Genomic DNA, 10,089 nt, shown 5'->3' with positions numbered 1-10,089 from the left:
TCATTCCTGCCACTAGTGCGCTCCGCGGCTCATTCCGCGGCCGCCGCCAGCTGAGGGGAGCGTCGCGGGCCGAAGAGCAGATGCCGCGGGGGCCGCTCGCAGCCACCGCGGACTTGTGAATGGGACTCCGACTGGGGCTAGGGCTGACACCGCTGCGTTCGCCCTGTGCCGGGGACCGACAGCCCGGAGATCGCGCCCATCCGCTAGGGCCCCCAGGTGAGGCTCCACCAGTCCCTGGTCCTGCTTTGATGAGGCTTGGAGTAACGGGAGAGGAGAGGATAGCTTCTGGAAGAGACTGACTTGGGAGGGAGAAGGCTGGTGTCTGGATGGAGAGCAGTAATGAAAAGCAGGAGCTTCTTTTAAGGGTTAAAAGATGATTTGTTTTAAAAATCAGAAAAGGAGAAGAGAGCCGACTGTGGGCGCGGGCAGCTCGAGGGGCAGAGGCGCCAGATGTGCGCTGCACATCTGTCTCCCGCGCGGGCCTCCCCTGGGGGTTTGCGCCGAAGCCCCCGCACAGGGGTTTTGCTCGGGGTTGGGGCAAGGGACTGCAGTGCTGAGCTCCCGACACGCCGCTTGCCCTGACCACGTCTCTAGGGAAAGTCGACCCCTGCGCGCTAACCGCCCGCGCCGGTTTCCCAAAGCGGCTACAAGGATTGCTGTCTGCGGGATCCAAACCGGGTCCTTCCGGATCTCCGCAGAGCGCTCCCCACGACTGAGTCCCCGGGTGGAGAGTGTGGGAGAAGTCCGGGATGGAAGGAGGTAGGCAAGATCCGAGCGCCCAGTGCCCGCACTTTAATAGCGTGGGATGGGTCCGCCGACTGCGGCTCTGGGCTGGCGGCTGCGGTGCGCTCCTGCTTTCCAGACCGCCTCTTCCCTAGCTCTCGCGGCCCTTCGAAGCTTCGACCAGCGCAGGGCTAGGTCTGAAAACCGCTCGGACTCCGGCCTGGCTCCGGCTGGTGCTTGGCGAAACCTGCCAGGGTCAATGTTAACTTTGGGAACCAAACCGTACCCCAAGCCTGTACCTCCTCTGGGAAGCGCGCCAAGCCTCGGCTCGCAGCACGCTCGATCTCCCTCCCTGAGCTTTGCCCCCCCCCCACCCCAAACCGGAGAGAAATAGGAAGCTCAGAGAAACCCGTGGTTAGAGGGCTGCGGCAGGCAGGGCACCCTTTACCCCTCGCCCCAACCCAGCTTCGCCTTGGCAGGGCCTCCTCGAGTCAGGAAGCCAAGAGTCCCCGGTGAAAGTGGGGTCCAGGAGGCCACTGGTCCAGCATTCAGGTCTCTCTTTCCTGCCAAGGCCCGGATTTCGCTTGGGCTCTGCGCTCCAGCCTCCCGCGGGTGAAAGGTTTTCTAGATGCTGGAAGAAACCCTGTTGCTTTTGCTAATAATGCAGCAGGAATTTCACGGGCCGTCGCACTGCTATGGAGAAATTGTATCTTCTAATTATTTAACAGTGCCGTTTCTGCATAACGAAGGGTCATTCCTAAGGGATGGAAGTAGGGTTTGTTCCTGAAAACCCGGTACTGCTGGAGGGGAGAGATTTGTTCCGAAGTCTTCCCTTCCCTCTCTTCCTAAAGAAATCTTCTTCCGAAGGATCCCAAATCCTTTTCCTGTTTTCTTCCGATCTTTTATTTATTTATTAAAATTTAATCGGTGTACTAGGATGCAGTGAAGTAAGTTTTCGGTTTAATCATCGGGAAACAGCAATTAATTAATCTGGTTAGAGGATGGATCAATTTCCTTATCGCGTGGGCCTGTAGCAGAGATCTATGGTTTTGAGGGGTGTCTGGGTTATCCAGGGAACCGGGATGTGTTCTCAGGACCGAGGGTCTGTTAGTATCACATCCGCATATTAGCCTGGCTGGGCTCTAAGCCGTAAAGCCTGTACGCACAGCAAAGGAAAAGAGAGCGGCTGACCTTCATTTCAATATTGTTAGAAAGATTTTATTTTCTCCTATAAATAAGGAGGTAGAGACAGTGGAACCTAGACGTGGCTGCTCGATCCAGCTGTAAGCAGCCTGATTTTCTTCCAGTAGAACAAAGGAATAAAAGTTGCAAAACAAAGGGACATAGTTGTGGCCAGTACTAGAGGGATCCTGTAGCCACAGTCATGCTAAGTTCCTTAAACATAAGCCTAAGTTGCTCAGTGAGGCTTGGAATTCGAACCTTCTGTGCAAAACTGCAGTCCTGCCTGGCACAAAGAAGCCTGAGCAGTTCTCAGCAGAGACCAGGCAAAGGCGTCTAAAGGCCAGGAAACTTTGCTGGGTGAAAATTGGTTTTGCATTCTGCTTTTGTGAGGCATTGCAAATTAATCCGTTGAACATATCTTGAAGCCATACTTTGTCTTTAGTAATCATTAATAGTTTCTGTCAGTATGTTGAGTGTTAGTTCCAAGTCTGCATACCCTGCTCAGGATCTTTGAGAAAAAGAAACGACCCTCTCCACCCCTAGGGGTGGGGGAATGAGGGAATGCTTGGGAAGAGTTGAAATGGGATAAACTCCTGAGGCCCAGACTTGTAGATTTGTTCACAGTGGGTTTATTGCAGACTAGAAAAAAAAATAGGCTTTTAAAATAGTTCTTGTGGAAGCAGTGGACCATCTTGATAGGACTACAGAATGCCCATTATGTTCTGCATGCTTATCAGAACACTACAGCAAAATTACTGGAAACCTAAATTCAATTTTCAATTAAGATGCAATCTTTGGTTAATATGAAAAAATATTAGGAAGTTACAACTCTATTTTTTATGATCCATAACTCATATTTCTCCTTCACTATGGTGGGCCCCACATTGTGCACTGGAATGTTTATTTGTGGGAGGAGGGTCCAGAGTTAGAGAGTTGTGCCATTGTTTGGGGGAATACAGATCAATTTCATGCTTCTTCAATTCACATGTCTTCATAACTCATGGTTTTTCTTTCACTTTGGATAGAATTACATGGCTGCTTTGTCAAGATTCTGGTTTGGGAACCCTCATACGGGAAATGCCATGACTTTTACCTCGTGGTTTGATTTACAATGCCAAAACTACACTTTCATGAGCTTGGGTGCATTGGAACCTTGCCTGTGAGTACCAGTAGCTCAGGAAGCTGATGGTTCACATTAACTTTGATCTGTCATATTTAAATCCATTCTTTCATAGCCTTCCAAACAGGATCTACAAATCTGGTTTTAGTCTTCATCCCTAATGCATTTATATAAGAATTTGAAAGAGAACAGTGAATTTACTTGAGCTGATTTTCAAAATTGATTTTTTGCACTTTGATTGTAGGCATACCTAATAATTAACTAAGAATAACAAAATGATGCTCTATGGAATTGAGAACAGAAAGTGAACATTTTTACTTGCATCATCAAACTTGTACAATTACTATGACTTCCTATGTATTGCCCTTGAAAACTTAAATACCTGCATATATTCATGGAATAATGATTTTCAAGACATCAAAATGTGTTTGTGATGAAGTTTTCCTTTTTGAAATTGGTCATTATTTCATCGGAAGTTGGCTAATTTGTCGTGCTCTCACTTTTTACTTAGAATTTGAATTTGTTTACTTTTACAGCTCAAATTTAGTGCTTCAGAAATATATAAAGATACCTGGCCTGTAAAAAAAGGGGGGGGGCGGAATTAATTTTTAGTGGAAAAAAGACCAAACATCAACAGGTTTGTTTAAAAAAAGAAAAGGTGGAGAAACTTGGACACATTTCAGTGTTGCTGTCCGAATCCATGTCATAGACATCTACAGCTTCCTCTCTGAGCAGGAAAGACTAAGGAAATAGTCGAAGAGGATAATTAAGCGTCTTTCTGCTGTAATTTTGCTGACATTGAGAACCTTGTGTGTCTCTGGAAATGGACTCCTTTGCGGAAGATTGCACTTTCGGCCACTAGAGGGCAATAGCGCCCTTCTCCAACTTTTTACTTGGGGCCCATCTGCTTTTGAGGGCACCATGAAAAGCGGTTTTGTTGCCAGCCTTGTTTGGACCTCTGGGGAGAGGACAGATTCGATGCGACTGTGGCCCAGGCTCCTGCTCCAGTAGTTTGTCAGCATTAGGAATCTTTCTACTGGGTAAATCCGTTCCCGGCAGTTTCTTCCCACCTTGGACTTTGCTAGAAAGTTGAGAAATAACCGTGATTTTGTCTGAGCCAAAGCCTGAGTGGGGGCTGGGTAGTAGGATAAGGTTTGCTCTCCCTGAAATACCATCTTCAAGATTTCCTGGATGAGTTGGGGCTGGGGACTGAGTTGGTGGCTATGGATGAATAGGTGGATGGATGGATAATAGATAGATAGATAGATAGATAGATAGATAGATAGATGATAGATAGATAGAAGATAGATAGATGATAGATAGGTGGATGGACGGATAATCATAGATAGATAGATAGGAGATAGATGATAGAAAGAAAGAAAGATAAATAGATAGATAGATACACACGAAAGAAAGAAAGATAAATAGATAGATGATAGATAGATAGATAGATAGATAGATAGATAGATAGATAGATAGATAGATAGATACATACATACATACATACATCATACATACATACATACAAACTTTTTTTTTCTTGGTCAGGAACAGCATTTTCCTCTCCAAGGGGAATGGGATTAATACAAAAGAAAATGAGACTGACTGCTGTGGTATCAGTTACAACTTCTTCTTTCAAGAGGTTTCAAAGACATCTGCAAGACATTTGAAATTTGCGAAAAAAAGAACAGTTTAATTTTGGTAAACATTTTGGAGTATGGAGTTTTAATATAGCATTGAATGCTTTACTATTACCTTTAAATTAGTCTTGATATTGCTGCATAAAACCTAACTTTAGCACAAAATAAAATTTAATTCAAAATTGGTCCTCAATCACTGGAGTTTAATCACTGATTTTTTTTTCTTTCTTCAGTGATAAGGAAATTATGGTTTATGATTGCATATTTCAGGCTGCACAAATTTATATTTGTTACTGTTTGAAAGTGTCATTATTAAAGTTTAGAAGAATGAAAGAACTCATGCTATGTTATAATTAAGAGGAACGCTCTATTACAAATAAGTACTGTCTTAAGAGGATACTTATTTGTATATTTGAGTTGAGTAGAGTTGCCTGCCTGGTGTTTGGGCAGTGAGTTCTTTGCAGCTCTAAGCTGTGTTGGAATTTGTGGACAGTTGATGAAGAAGCAGGCAATGCAAATGGATTTGGGGGGTAGTATTAAGTCATTTAGTGGAAAGGAAGATAAAGTGTTTTGTAAATTCATACTTAATCACTGGACAGTTTATTTAACTTTTTAAAAAGCAAGGGTGTTTTAAATTCTAAGTGCCTGTGAATAATGCACGTTTATTAGAACTGGAGGCAAATTTTCACTGTAATTTGGTTTAGTTAGAGGATAGTTTCTGAGTTCTGGGATTCTTAGGGAAATGAAGCATTGTTCTCATAGTCCATCAGGTCAAGGTGTCTGCTCAGGTGGAGAATCTGGTAACTCACGATATTAAATGAGATAGGAGTATAAGAGAAGAGAGAACATGGACGAAGAAAAGAAGTGTGAGAGAGGCACATGCTGCTGTTTATCACATCATGGCAGGCCAATTATAGACCTCTGTAGCTCTTTCTTTTCTTCTGTCTCTCAAGAACTTCAGGGGGGGCTTTGGGGTGCTGAGCCTGGGAAATTGCTATAAGTCCCCTACAGGCTGCAGTGGGCAGTTGACAGAGACTACTCTCAGCCTTCAGTAACTGTGCTCAAGCAGTATTTGTGAATGAACACGGCCTTACCCAGATTGCCCAGGTTGGTGCTTTCACTTTCTCCACTTTCTGACCTGGTTTTTTGCACTGGAATGATTTTCACACACTAAGCTTTCCTCTCTACATTCAGTTCTTTTGGAGAAAATGGTTTCAGGCCCATGTGTACACCTGTATCAATGACCTCACAGCTAGCTGAATGGTAGTAATGGTAGGGGAGGCTCCTTCTTGTCCTTAATTTCAGACGCATGCACATCTCTTTTCAGCCCTCATTAGGTTCCATCAGTGACAGCAAGTAGTCAAAATATGAGCAAAGATCTGGCTGTCAGTGCTAGTCTGTCCTCCTCTATAGGAATGAGTTCAGAAGCGAGGACCAGCGCTGAGGATCAAACTGGGAATCCTCTCCATTGTGCTCCTTGGGAACATTTTGCCCATGGACATGTCCTAGAACAGACAGGTTGGTTCTTGTCATTACCGAGACTTTGGACCAGTTATTTAAACATGGTGGCATTCTTGGCTGGGATAATGAGGAAGGCCAGGTCAAGCATGTACATGTCCCAATAAATCCTAACTGAAAAATATTTATTTTGAGTACTAAAGGTTTTTTTTTAAACTGCCATATATTTCCCCCTCATGGAGAGCATTTCACTTACTTTACTTTGATCTCTGCCTGTCACTTTATTATGTCCCTCTTTAAAGCTCCCTCACTTACAGATATGTGACCAGGACTAAGCAACAGAACCATGCAAAACTCAGATGCCCGTACTGTAAAATCAGACCTCCTGGTAATATCTGTGTCCTAGGATTGTATAAAAGTAAATCAGGGGCTAGAGAGATGGCTCAGCAGATAAGAACACTGGCTGTTCTTGCAGAAGACCCGGGCTCGAATTCCAGCACCCACGTGGCAGCTAACAACTGTCCGTAACTACAGTTCCAGGGGATCCTGTAGCCTCTTCTGTCCTCCAGGGGAATTCCATGACACGGGTGCACTTACCTACATGAAGGCAATACATGCATACACATAAAATAAAAATAATAAATATTAAAAGAAGAAACAGTGCGTCAAACATTGGAAGGCATTGTTAAAAAAATAAAAGTAAAATCAAAATTTAGTCCAATGCCTCGTGAATGTTCAATAAATGCTGAGGCTATTTGTCTGTTCTGGGGGCAGGGAACACAGCTCAGTGAGTAAAGCGCTTGCCAAGTAAGCATGAGGACCCGAGTTTAATCCAAAGCATCCATGGACAAAGCCAACTGTGGTGGCCTGCATTTGTAATCCAAGTGCCAGGGAGACAGAGACAGGCAGATCCCTGGGGCTCACTGGCCGCCAGCCTGGCTCACTTGGCAAGCTCCAGGTTCCGTGAGAGACTCTGTCTCAAAAAACAAAATAGATGAGTGCTGAAGAACCATGCCTGAAGTTGACTGTGGCCTCCACAGAAACGCACACACACACACACACACACACACACACACACACACAGAGGCACACAGGCACATAGACACACACACACACAGAGGCACACAGGTACATAGACACACACACACACAGAGGCACACAGGCACATAGACACACACACACACACACACACAGACACACACACACACAGCCACACACGCACCTGGGACAAGGTTTTACAGAGTAATGATGACAGCTAGCAGCTTCTCCGATGATGAGATGTAAATCTTTAGTCTTGATGGGACATCTTTGAGTAAGCGATGGAATGTTAGTGCCTGCCTGCTTTGAATGATTTCACCTGTTTAAGTGAAATCCCTCATCCCTCTTCCTTCCATTTAAAATATCCAAGAGGCAGTGGAGAGTTCAGAGACACTTACTGCTTTGGAAGGGTGCCTGCTTCCTGCATCTTGGCAAGTTTTGTCCCCACTGTTCATTTCACATATGGGCTGCTGTGGGAAGTTACCCTGAAGTAATGTCTTACTGAGAAAGTGGCTGAGCCTGTGAAGTGGGGATGCCTGTCACAGATCGGCTTTCGTGTAAAACGGGCTCATTACTATTCCACACTGGCATCCATGGTAATTCGTCTCTTGATAAATCGTCTCCATTTCAAGACTGTTCCTGTTTGTTTTTCAGGTAAATGTAGTCTGGGATTTCAAGGACTTTGAGCAGTGACAATTTTAACTCATGAAGAGACAGCAGCTGAGAAAGCCCTTGGCCCACCTGGTGATTTCTGTCTTTCATGGGCCACCAGCAGTAGCACAGTGTGCTGAGTTCTTGATTTAAAAAGTCACAGGAAGTGTTGAACATGGTGGGGCATGCATTTAATCTCAGCACACAGGAGGCAGAGGCAGGAGGATATCTGTGAGTTCAAGGTCAGCCTGGTCTATAGTGAGTTCTAGGCCAGCTGGGGCTACAGGAAGACCCTGTCTCAAAAATAATAAAATAAAAATCACATGAGCCTCGCCCTCTTGTGACCTTTAGTAGCTTACCCAATATCACCACTGTTAAGCTGGGCTTTCCAAGGTCCTGGGCCTTCCAGTTTGCCCTGCTGTTTCCTACCTGTAACCCACTTGAGGCACCTGCTCTTGTCGCAGGCCAGCGTTCCCTCCTGTCTGTGCCTAACAATGAATGAGAGTATTATTGCCTGCATTTGCCTGGTAAAAGGTATAGCAGGGAAAGCCAACATTTTGAGAGCCTGCTACATGCCAGGTCTGTCTCCAGTCCCTCATTCATTCCAGCCTCTGGGAGGCATGACTATTAACTGTTTACCAAAGACGGAAATGACTCTCAGAGAAGTTCAAGACTTTAGAAGCTGAGTTTGCAAACCTGCTCGGAGTCCCTCTGCTCAGCTGTTTTCTACTATGTGGAATGTGTGTCACATGCCTGAGCCTCCCTAGAGTTCAGGCAGAATGGCATAACAGAAAATTTGAGCTGATCACGACACCGTAGTCCCCTACACAGTCCCAAATCTTATCCCTAAAAGGAGCTGTGAGATCAGTCTAACTTTTCTCAGTGGGGTCTCTTTTTGCCAATGATCCTACAGTATCTTACATGTCCCGATGACAGCCTGCTAATCACCTCTCGGGGAACCTGCCAGGCAGGCAGGTGATTCATTAACTGTGTTCATTAACTGTTCCTTCTAATGAAGGAGGAGCTAAAATACCCTTGCTGCGTGACTTTCTTTCAGTAGTTGTACTTTGCATCCCCAAACTTTTTTTTATGTTTCTTGACAGAACTATAGATATTAGAAGCTGGATTTTGAGAAAAGTTGGAATCTAGCACATACTGAACACTTAGCCGATTTCTTGCATTATCTTAAAAGGATTTCAATGATATCAGACTTACTACCCACACTACACTGTGAGCTTATGGCCAGGATCCTAGAGGATGTGAAATCATCAAGTTTTGGTGTTCTACAGTGGGTAAGAAGCAAATCTGGGGTTCAAATCTAGATATCAGACACCAAGTTTGGCTACCATAATGGAATGTTCCTGACATTCGGTACTTAGTCGGATGAGATCTAGCTTCCAGATTTCCCACCTTGCTCATCTTTTTCCTATGCTTCCACTTCCCTCTTCCTCAGAAATTGCACCCTTTTATAAAAGGCTCTCTGCTGCTGTCTAGCCACTATGGCTGAGTAGATGGATTCTTTTTTGTAATGAGGGCTAAGGATTTATTAGTATCAGACAGAACTCTCAATTATATGTACAAAATCATTGCCTGAATTGTTGGTTATCCAAAACAGCCTTCTTGGAGGGGTGAAGTTCTAGATTTCTAGAGGAGAACCCCCCTTCAAGGGCAGTTGGTAGTACTCCTACTGATTACAGAAGTAAGCAGTCTTGGTACTTAACCCAAGATAGTTTTCAGTATCTATAAGCAAAAGTCAAATGCATGTGCACAGGCATGTGTGTGTGTGTGTGTGTGTGTGTGTGTGTGTGTGTGTGTGTGTGTGTGGATTCATACTTAATTTAAAAGTAATTTTAAATAGATGTACCTGTGCCGTGATAGTTTAAAAAATATTGATTAATTAATTTAAAGGCATATGAATACATAGCCTGTTACATCCTTGGTCAATTAAGCTGTGAGACTTTATATGAATCTCTTACTTGGTAGTCCAGGGTCAATTTGATATGTATGCCATTTGACAACATTTTGTACCATTAGATCCTGGCCTTTCTCTCTGTCCTACTGTGCAGTGATTTTCCCGCTGTCTCCATTCCAATGTTCTACAGAGGACAGATGGTGCCTGTGACAGTCAGATTCATGTGGTTATCACATAATACCCAGATGATTGATTTATAACAAGAAAGGGTTTGTTTGGGCTCACAGTTTTAATTCATGATTGATTGGTTCTTTTGTTCTGGGCCAGTAGCAAGGCAGGATATCGTGGCAAGAGTGGGTCATGGA

The 10,089-nt window shown here is 44.4% G+C and overlaps 1 protein-coding gene across 1 annotated transcript in view; it reads left to right on the top strand.

Moving 5' to 3' along the window:
* Window positions 1–17: 17 nt before the first annotated feature.
* Cdh11 (cadherin 11) overlaps window positions 18–10,089 on the top strand; it is a gene marked incomplete in the record, with an annotated part of 165,090 nt that continues 155,018 nt past the window's right edge. The window contains 1 exon segment of the mRNA XM_029565720.1: window positions 18–216.

Source organism: Nannospalax galili, unplaced genomic scaffold (assembly GCF_000622305.1).
Source record: "Nannospalax galili isolate Female #2095 unplaced genomic scaffold, S.galili_v1.0 scaffold1018, whole genome shotgun sequence".
Classification (NCBI taxonomy): domain Eukaryota; kingdom Metazoa; phylum Chordata; class Mammalia; order Rodentia; family Spalacidae; genus Nannospalax; species Nannospalax galili.
This window is presented reverse-complemented; position numbering and strand designations above follow the sequence as displayed.